General features: G+C 32.5%; 1 non-coding gene across 1 annotated transcript; it reads left to right on the top strand.

The window, feature by feature from the left end:
• The first annotated feature begins 7,275 nt into the window (after positions 1–7,275).
• Positions 7,276–7,382, top strand: LOC128039543 (small nucleolar RNA R71). Its single transcript, XR_008194043.1, has one exon. It is a non-coding gene; the product is annotated as a small nucleolar RNA R71 (small nucleolar RNA).
• The last annotated feature ends 2,851 nt before the right edge of the window (positions 7,383–10,233 follow it).

The following is a 10,233-nucleotide window of genomic DNA, read 5'->3' as shown; positions in this document are numbered from 1 at the left end:
ACTCGAATGATCCTTTCCTTTATCTCTTCCCAAGAATCCCACTGAAGCTGATGTATGACTATGAAATTCCTCTGATTTCTTTTATGGAGACGAAAATGACTTTCCCATTGGTCGTTTATCCATGTCACGAGCCTCAAAATCGACTTTTCTTTTAGCTTTACTGAGTTCTTCAGCCTTATGATCTCGATCCACAAAAACTACAAATTCCTTCAATTTTAGAATTCCAACTAACAGTTTGATGTATTCGTTTAAACCGTCTTCAAACCGGGTACACATAACAGCCTCTGAGGGTATACATTCCCTAACATAGTTTCTGAGTCACACAAATTCTCTTTCATACTCGGTTACGTCATACGACCCTGTTTTAATTGGAGAAATTCTTTCCATTTCTTGTCAAGATACTGTTTGCTAATATGTTTCTTTCTAAATTTTGTTTGGAAGAAATCTCAGTTCACATGATCTTTAGGTACCACAACAATCAAAGTATTTCACCACTGACATGTTGAGTCTTTCAACAATGATACGACACATTTTAAACACTCTATAGGTGTACAAGACAATTCATCAAACACCCTTATAGTGTTTTCTAACCAAAACTCGACTTTTTTATGATCGTCTTTAGCTATACCACAAAACACTTTAGCCCCATACTTACGAATCTTATCAATCGGAAGCTTGTTTACACATGCTTGCTCCAAACCTTGAGGAATAATAAGGACAGGTTGGGGTACAGGAGAGGGTAAAGGTTGTTGAGCCATCGGGTTCATTCTCACGAATTTAGAGAATCACTCAGACATCATTTGGAAGAAGGCTTCTTTCGCCTCACTTCTCCAGACCTCAACTACAGGCCCACATCTAGCTGCTCCGTGTACAGAGGCTTGCGATTACTATCAACCTCATCGAAATCAACTTGGTTGGATGACATCTTTTATCTATATGAAAACATGGTTTAATTTGAGTCAGAAGATATCACATCATCGTAGGTTATATAAAGACTTGTATTTCTAGACTCCATACTTACTACATTTAGCTCGAGAACCGACTAAATCGTAGCTCTAATACCACTAAATGTAACCCCCTAACCTGTCTCTGTCGCCAAATTATGGTTACAGAGCATTACCATACAATAAAAAAAACATTTACCTTCATAACACTAGATATCTTAACCATATAAATAACCAATCAATCTTATGAATTTTATCCTAAATCGAGCCTTTGAGGCCCTAAAAAATAGCTTCGAAGTAATTTGGGACAAAATTGAAATAAAACAAAAGTTTTAAGAAAAATGCAAAAATTAAAAAATAGGGGTCACATGGCCATGTGGCCAGGACGTGTGACATCACCTTAGGCCGTGTAACATTCGATCAAAGGACACGCAACTGTGTCCCAAACTGTGTCCTCACCTGTGCAACTCACTGAGTAGAGTCGCATGCCTGTGTCACACGATCATGTGCCAAGCTGTGTGCTAGGCTGTGTAACTCACTAACTTGGAACACTAAGAAATCTCAAATGACACACGACCATGTCGCTAGGCCGTGTGACAGCCTGTGTGAATCCAAAAATGTACCTAAAATCACGTCATTTCAGGTCTAATTCATATCTAACCAATCAAACCATTTGAGCACAAAATAAAGGGGTTTAATCATAATTCAAATACACATAAACATGCCACTTCAAGCACCCTAATTCATCTAACCAATATGTCATTCAAAGGCACCACAAATATACCCAAAAACATCACTTATCAAAATAAGTCAAGATGGCATGTTTCCAAGCACAATTGCCTAGTTCAATTAACTACCAAACATATCACAAATGACCATTATCAAGCCATTACAAACATACCAAAAGAACCTTATATACATGCACTTAAAAGTGACCGAAATGACATAATTTGGTAAGGCATTGTAGATCACCAAATCAAACATAAACTTCAAAGCATAAACATACCAAGTTACCATTAACACGTTCTCAAAATACTATTACAAAACAACCTATAAATGTCATTATTAACCTTGGCCAAAATTACTCAAAAATTACCGAATTGATTGCTGGATAGTGTGATAAGTCTCCGACGAGCTTCTGATAATCTATAAAATAAAGGAAAAACTACGTAAGCAACGAGTGCTTAGTAAGTTCGTATAAAATTAAACATAACGTACCACCTCAATAACACAATTTATAGATTAAGCATAAACCATTACGAATGCCATGAAATTAGTATAAGCCTATTCAAACATCATTAAGCTCACATGTTAGTAGGTTCATCAACATCACATATAAGCTCATTTATATCACAAGTAGATTTCATAAAATACATTACATATGCATCAACATTTTCATAAAATTATGAACATTTCCATTAAATTACCATTCTATTCCTTTTCTTACCCATTGATCCATCTAGAATTACATCAGATACTCAGGAAAACTCACACATAATGTGTGTAACAGCCCGATTTTCAAAGGTGACGGAACAGTGGTTTCGAGACCACAAATTTCTATCGTATCGACTCGTAAATATTATTTTTAGAATATTTATAGAGTCATTATAGTTGTATTAAATTTTGGTTTAGAAATATCAACGTTTAGATAGTTAATTAAAAGAAAATCACTAATTTATAACAGGTGCAAAATTTAGTAATTAATGCATTTAGTTGATTAAATAGCTTGAAAGTTAATTGAAGAGGGATTTAAATGGTAAATTAGCCCTAACTAAATTAGGGGGACGGTTAAGCAAGTGAAAAGATAAAAATATTAAGTATTAATGGAAAATGGTAAATAACTTGAAATTAGTTAAAACAAATAGAAAAACAAAATAATTTCTATTCATTTTCTTTATCTTGGGCGAATTCAATTTGGAGGAGAGCTTCACATTTTGATTTTTATCTTCATGCATGTGAGTGAATTCTAAGCTTTGTTTCTTGTAATTTTTATGTTTTGATATCATTACCATTGTTGAATATTGAATTGTTTTTATGAATATTATGTAATTGGAGCTTTGATTATATTAGTTGATGAATTTGTAAAGTGATTTTTGCTAGATTTTGATTTTGGGATTAAATTGTAAAAATGCCAAAATATAATGGTTTGATAGTGAATTTGATGTTTATTAGGGCCTGTTTGAGGGCCTAGTATATTTGGATAAAATATTGACTTGAGAAAATGGCTAATTTGATGAATTTTGGGTTAAAGGACTAAATTGTAAAAATGATAAAAGTTTTGGATAATTGTGTAATTTTTAAAAAATAAAATGGTATTAGTTTTAAAATGGTTTGGAAATGAAATATGTGATAATAAATGAATAATTTTACATTTTAGATCAAAATCTAGTAGATACTCATGGAAAAGGAAAAATAGCGAATAATCCTTAAACTTTTACAACAACTATAGTTCAGTCCAAGTAAGTTCGTACGATTAAAATTTAAAATTTGTATTAATTGGTGATCGATATTATATGTATATAAATTCTATTGTTGGAAATGAATTATTGTTTGAATTATAATATACATTCGTGTTTTGGTGTATTATTGGTGTTTTGAGTGGTGATGGTATTGGAGGGAGATATTGGCATATTACCCAAGTAAGCCGAGGTTCAACATTTTTTGTAGACTCTCGCGTTATACTTTCTGTTTGGCATGATTAGGGTGGATCAGCTCTTACGAGCTTCTGTTCAGCTCTTTTGAGCTTCTATTAACTCTTATGAGCTTTCGTTGGTGTGTTCGGGTGGGCCAGCTCTATGAGCTTCTTTTGATGACATACTCTTACATGTAAGTCATTCTTCGAATGAGAAATCTCGATAAGGTAACATGTTTAATGAATTTAAAAGATATGTTATTTATTCCATATTGATCTAAACATGGATGAATTTATCGATTGAAGTTGTGAATAATAGGGAGTTCTCTTAGATTATTATTATTGTTTGAATTATTATTATAGTTAGTTTGGTAAGATTTATCGTTTAACTCGTCAAATTTACTAAGCTTCATTAAGTTTACTTCTATTGTTTAATGTCATTGTAGATTCTAGTATGTATGGTGTATACATAATTGAATTATATTATGTAAATATTATGAATGATATTTTGTATAAATAACCAACTTACATATTATATGAGAATGAGGTGCAGTTGTTATGCTAGTATGTATGGTGTATACATAATTGAATTATTGTGATTGTGGTACCTTTTATAGGATTTTGATTAGATATTGCTTGAGTGAATTGATGAATTGAATCAATGTTTATTTTGTTGTAAAATTGTATATACTTGTGGTACCAATGAGGGTACATTGGTTAGACAATTGTTAGGTTGGTTTTGATGTGTTTTTGGCTTGATTAATATCATTTTCAATTGGTATTTTGATTGGTATTTGAGTTTCTTAAGGTCCAAGCAACTTGAAATGGTAAACTTGTGTTTTAAGGTTCATTTTGGGGCCACAGGCTTGAGACACGGGCGTGTGTCCCCTTTAGGTTCAAGACATTCAAGTCAGATAGTTACACGGCCTAACATATGGCCTGGCACACGTGCGTGTGAGGTCATTTCAAAGGGTACACGGCCTGGCACACGGGCGTGTGGCTTGGCCGTGTGACCCAAGTTAGTAAGTTACACAGGCACAAACACAGGCTGGGACATAGCTGTGTGTCCGTATTTCGAAAGTCCACACAGCCTAAGACATGGGCGTGTGTCTCAACCGTGTGAGTCACACGACTTGGCCACACACCCGTGTGACCCCTGCAGTCCAATTTTTTTCAACTTTTTCCTAAAATTTCCAAATGTTTCCGAATTAGTCCCGGATTGTTCCTATAGTATTTTTAGGGCCTCGAGGGCTCGATTAAGGGAAATTATGAATGTATTTGAATGAAATTTGATTATGTTTGTATTAATGTATGATTTGAATGGTTTACTATCCCATTTGTTCGATAATGCTCTGTAACCCTGTTCTGGCGACGAAGACTGGTTATGGGTGTTATAGTGTGCCTTTACATATAACCATAACCTTTCCTTTACATCAATGTTCACACGAGCTGTGGGTCAGAATATAAGCTACATGATGGTGCTCACACAAGTTGTGGAGAATCCACTATAAATGTAGGACCCCAGCCATCGGTAGGACATTCAAGACCAGCACCTAAAACATGAAATCCCTAATGACATGTCATTCGTATCCTAAGAATTCGTAAGGTTCAATCGGGACTCGTTAACCGTCAATTCATCATAACATGGATACATTTATATATAGATTCATTTATGTTAAAACAACGTAGTAAACATTCAATTTATCTATATTAAAAACGATCACAGTTCATACAAGCTTACCTCGATACTAAAGTCGTAATAGTAAAGTTGAGTTAATCTGAAGCTTTGGCTTTTCGCCGATTTAAGTCCGATTGTGGTTTATCTTGATCTAAATAGATAATTTCAATCAATTAAATACTTCTAGTATTCAATTTAATCCATAGTTCATAATTATGAAAAATTATGAATTTGCCCCTAATACTGACTTTTCACAATTTAGTCCTTAAGCTCATAACTTAAATATAACTCATTTTAGCCTAAATCCAACTTAACCAATATTATAAGGGACCTTGAAAAAACCCATATTTACTAACATTTCACAACAAAACCCATAGATTTATACATTTAACAATTTAATCCCTATTTCCAAAATTCAACAAAAATCACTTAACAAAACATGTTTATTTTATAACAAAGATAAATAATCCATCATCTAACATCAAAACCTATTCAAAAACATCCATGCCAAGTCCCTCAACCTCTAACATTTTTGCAAAATAACCCTCGGGCTAGCTAGTTTAAGCTAAAACAAACTCAAAAACATAAAAAAATTCATTAAAAATGGGATCAAATTCACATATCATGTAAAGTAAAAGGTAGCCGAAACTTCAAGCCCTAAAATGGCTGCTTATTTCTTCAAATTTCGGTGGAGAAGGAGATTAGAGAAGATGAGACAATTTGTTTTATTTAATTTAGGCTTTAATTATCCAATTACACATTTAACCTTTAAAAGTTATCAAAATTTCAATAAATCCTTATCCATGCACATCCACTAACACTTTAAATGGTATATTTACCATTCAAGTCCTTTAGTTTAAGATTTCATAGCCATTGAGCCCTTTTAACTAATAGAACTCAAATTTTACACCTTTTACGATTTAGTCCTTTTTACTTAATTAACCATTTAAACATCAAAATTTCTTAACAAAATTTTAATACGACCTTAATATAGCCCTATAGACATTAAATAAACATTAAAATAATAATTTACTCATCAGAATTGTGATCCCAAAACCACAGTTTCTAACACCACTGAAAATGGGTTGTTACATTAGGACTACTTTGTTGCGGTTATTCCTTAGTAGGGATCATAAGAACAAGATTCTACACTATGGGAGATTCAACTTCTGGTTGAACTTCCTTTTGATTATGGACAACAACAGGCTCATTTTTGGATTCAACAACTACTGGTTCTAACACTTTTCCATTCCACAAAGTAACAGGTTTACATGGTCTTTGCCTGTACTTCTGGGATTCTTCGTATCACTCGACAAAGAAAGTTGAGGTCTATTTATTAGCTCTGTAGGTAACTGTCTCATTTAGTTCTCCAAATTCCTTAAAGTTGCATCATTTTTAGCCATATATACTTTCAGTAGGTTCTCTAAAATCTTTGAGGACTCGATTGGCTAAGGTTTCTGCATTTGTTGAGAAAAACCTGACAAATGATTTGAACGAGAATACATATAGGAATTACCTACACCATTACCTTGATTACTCTAAGAGAAATTGGGGTGATTTCTCCATGAAGGATTATAGTGATTTGATTGTGGACCTGGGCCATTCCTATTTTGATGTTGGTTTCCCACATAGTAAATAGATTTGAGATTAGATGGACATTCTTCGAATATGTGACCATCACCACAGTAAACACATGCAATGTTTTTGAACTAAATTGGTTGCTGACCTGTCACGTTAGTGTTGTAACCATTAATATAAATATCTTAAGCATGGAAGTCATAGTAGATACCTGCGCTGCTAAAGATGTAAGAGCGTTAACTGCATAAACTCCTGCTACTCTTTTCCTAGTGGTTGTTCGATGCGTAGGCCACTGGTAATTGTTACTCGAAATTCTTTTAAGAATCCCACACGCCTTATTATATGAATTTGAAAAAAGATCTCCATTAGCTAAAATGTCTACCACCATTCCCGTGTGAGCGTTGAGACTGTTGTAGAAAGTCTCTAGTTGAATGAAATGAGGAATTCCATTATGAAGGAATTTCCATAATAAATACTTAAATCATTTTCATGCCTCATACAAGGACTCATCATCGGATTGCTAGAACATAGTAATTTCATTTCTAAGTTTAGCATTCTTACTTGGTGGAAAATACATCATCAAAAAACGTTTCTCCAATTTTTACCATGTCAAAACAGAACGGGGTGGTAAGGAATTCAACTATGCTTATGTGCGATCTTGTAACGAATATGGGAAAAGCTTCAATTTTAAGACATCTTTAGATACTCTTAGTAACTTAAAGAGTCGCTTACTTCCACAAATAAACAAAGGTACAAATGAGGAACTTTAGTAGGCATCCAACTAAACTGTTCAATTGTTTGCAACATCTAGAACATCATTAATTTTAACTCGAACTGAAGGGCCTCAATCTCGGGTCTTACAATCCCTACATTGACTTCACTAAACAAAGAAATAGCATACTACCTAATCGCTCAATCTCTATCTTCATCAACAAGGATCAAATTTTGATTATTACAGGTTGTGTCTTCTCTTAGATTTTGATTCATCTCTTCAACTTGTCTTTGGGTTGATTTCTCCCTTCTTCTTTGCCTAAAGGTACGTTCAATTTCTAGGTCAACTATAAATAGATCGATAATTTGATCTATATTCATAAACCCTGAAAAATCATGAAAATAAATAAGTTAAAATAAATATAATAAAAATAAACCAAACTGAAAAACATATCTTCACAAATAATAAAAAATACAGTCCTCAGCTGCAGCGCCAAAAACTTGTCTCGTCGCATGATTACTTGCAAGTGTACACGGTCGTACAAGTAATAAGTAGTAAGTAAAAGAGTTATCATCTCCACAGGGACTGTGTGGTAATTATTTGTAAAGTTAATTTTAATCAATTTGGTTAAACAAAATAATAAGAAGAATTTTGATGGAATGTTGCAATTTAAATTAAAGAATTAAATCGGTTTTAGACACCCACAAAACGAAACAACATACATTGAAAAAATTATCACAACATAAAATAAACACAAGGCATAATATTATATAACATGAATATACTAAAATAAAATATTTTGCTTTAATAAGAAATCATTTGTAATCATAAAAAGAATATTACGAGAAATTCGTGACAATATGAAAATTCATTAAACTCATTTTAATTAAAACATAGGCTTCTCCAAGTCCTATTTTTTTAAGTTAATTAGAATATCCCTATGTAAAAACTAACTTGGAAATCACCTTCCTGCATCTACACAATTTATGCATACAACAATTATCTTCCAAAATCGACATGATATCATCATTTAGATTTTATGTCTATTAACTATTATCTATTCCCAAATTAAACAGTTAAATCAATAACTTACAAATGTTGGTCATACATTCACAAGTATAAACATGCTTTTAACCTAAATGAAAGAAACAATCATTTGCATAGAATATTCAAGAAACAAATATCTAATGAACTCAAATCAAGATTAGTATCTATTTTGAATAAACAAAATTAAGCCATGTTATATTAAACTGAAAATATAAAGATGAATGCAATCTTGTCTCCCGACGTAGAAAAAAATAATTTAACTGAAAGAGAAGGATAAGAAAGAGTAGCAAAGGGGGCTATCCACAACCATTTCATAATGCAAAGAGTAAATAGTTAAATGTAGGGGGCTATCTGCGGCTGCTCCTTGTGGCTTACCATGGTGGCTTTCAACTAACAAGATGCCATCATCTTATATACTCAACTGAACGAAAATTGGCCCCAACTCAACTGCTGACTTTCAACTTAAGGCATCAGCCACCACATTCACTTTTCCAAGATGATAATCAATTATGAAAACATAATCTTTCAACAATTCAATCCAGCAATGTTGTTTCAGATTTAACTCCTTTTGGGAGAGGAGATACTTGAGACTCTTATGATACGTATAGATATAACACTTTTCACCATATCAATAGTTCCTCCAAATCTTTTGAGAAAATACTACAGCGGCTAGCTCTAAATCATGTGTTAGATAATTGTATTTCAAATGAGGTTCTGAAATCGTGTTTTCTGACGCCACTAAAAATCGGGTTGTTACAACATTTCTTTCCTTATTCTTATTTTTATATTTAGTTCATCAAGTGTTTGATAGAATGTTTATATCGAAATTGGATTGAATTATGTGTTATTAGGATTTTCTTACATGGGTTAATTGATTAACTGACTATTTGATTAAGTGTTCATCTCTATTTGATTGGGTGTTTTTTCAATTTCACCAAACTTCTCAAAAATACTAGAATTGACGAGTTTAGAAGAATATTTAGACAAATGAAATCGATAGGAGAATTTATCACCTAAGGATTTGGTAAAAATGTGCTAAGCGATAAGACTAAAAGGAGAGTCGTATACCTAGGTGAGACTGAAAAGATAGGTTAGGTGGTAACTCCTAATTAGAAGGAGATAGAGAAGGTAATCATAGTTAGGAGTAGTAAACAACTCAATCAAAATAGTTTGTTAGCTTAATTAACAATTACTGATTAATTGATTTTAGGTTAATTAGTTAGCATTGTTTAAACATGAAGTGGAGAGTTCCTTAATTTTTAGTAAATGTTAATTTGAGGATTAATTTTATCTTAATTTTCTTTTTGATTGCACTATTAATTTGTAATTCAGTTAGATTAATACTAGCTTTGGAACAATTAATTTGATAATGTCCTTTACCAATTTTGGCAATTCCTTGGGTTCAATTTTCGGAATACTCTATAGCAATCCATTTTTTAGTGGTGTTAGAAAATAGTGGTTTTGGGACCACAAATTTGACGAATGAGTCCGTAAATATTATTATTTAATATTTATGAATCAAATATAATGTTATAATAAATTTTGATTTGATAATTTATGTTATTTGAACAAATAGTTAAGTGGTATGTCCCTAAAGTCAAGTGATTTTAAAAAATGAGGTTTTGGGACTTGCTGTTATAAA

Source organism: Gossypium raimondii, chromosome 2 (genome assembly GCF_025698545.1).
Source record: "Gossypium raimondii isolate GPD5lz chromosome 2, ASM2569854v1, whole genome shotgun sequence".
Classification (NCBI taxonomy): Eukaryota; Viridiplantae; Streptophyta; class Magnoliopsida; order Malvales; family Malvaceae; genus Gossypium; species Gossypium raimondii.
The sequence above is the reverse complement of the archived record's forward strand: the minus strand, read 5'-3'. Positions and strand labels throughout refer to the sequence as shown.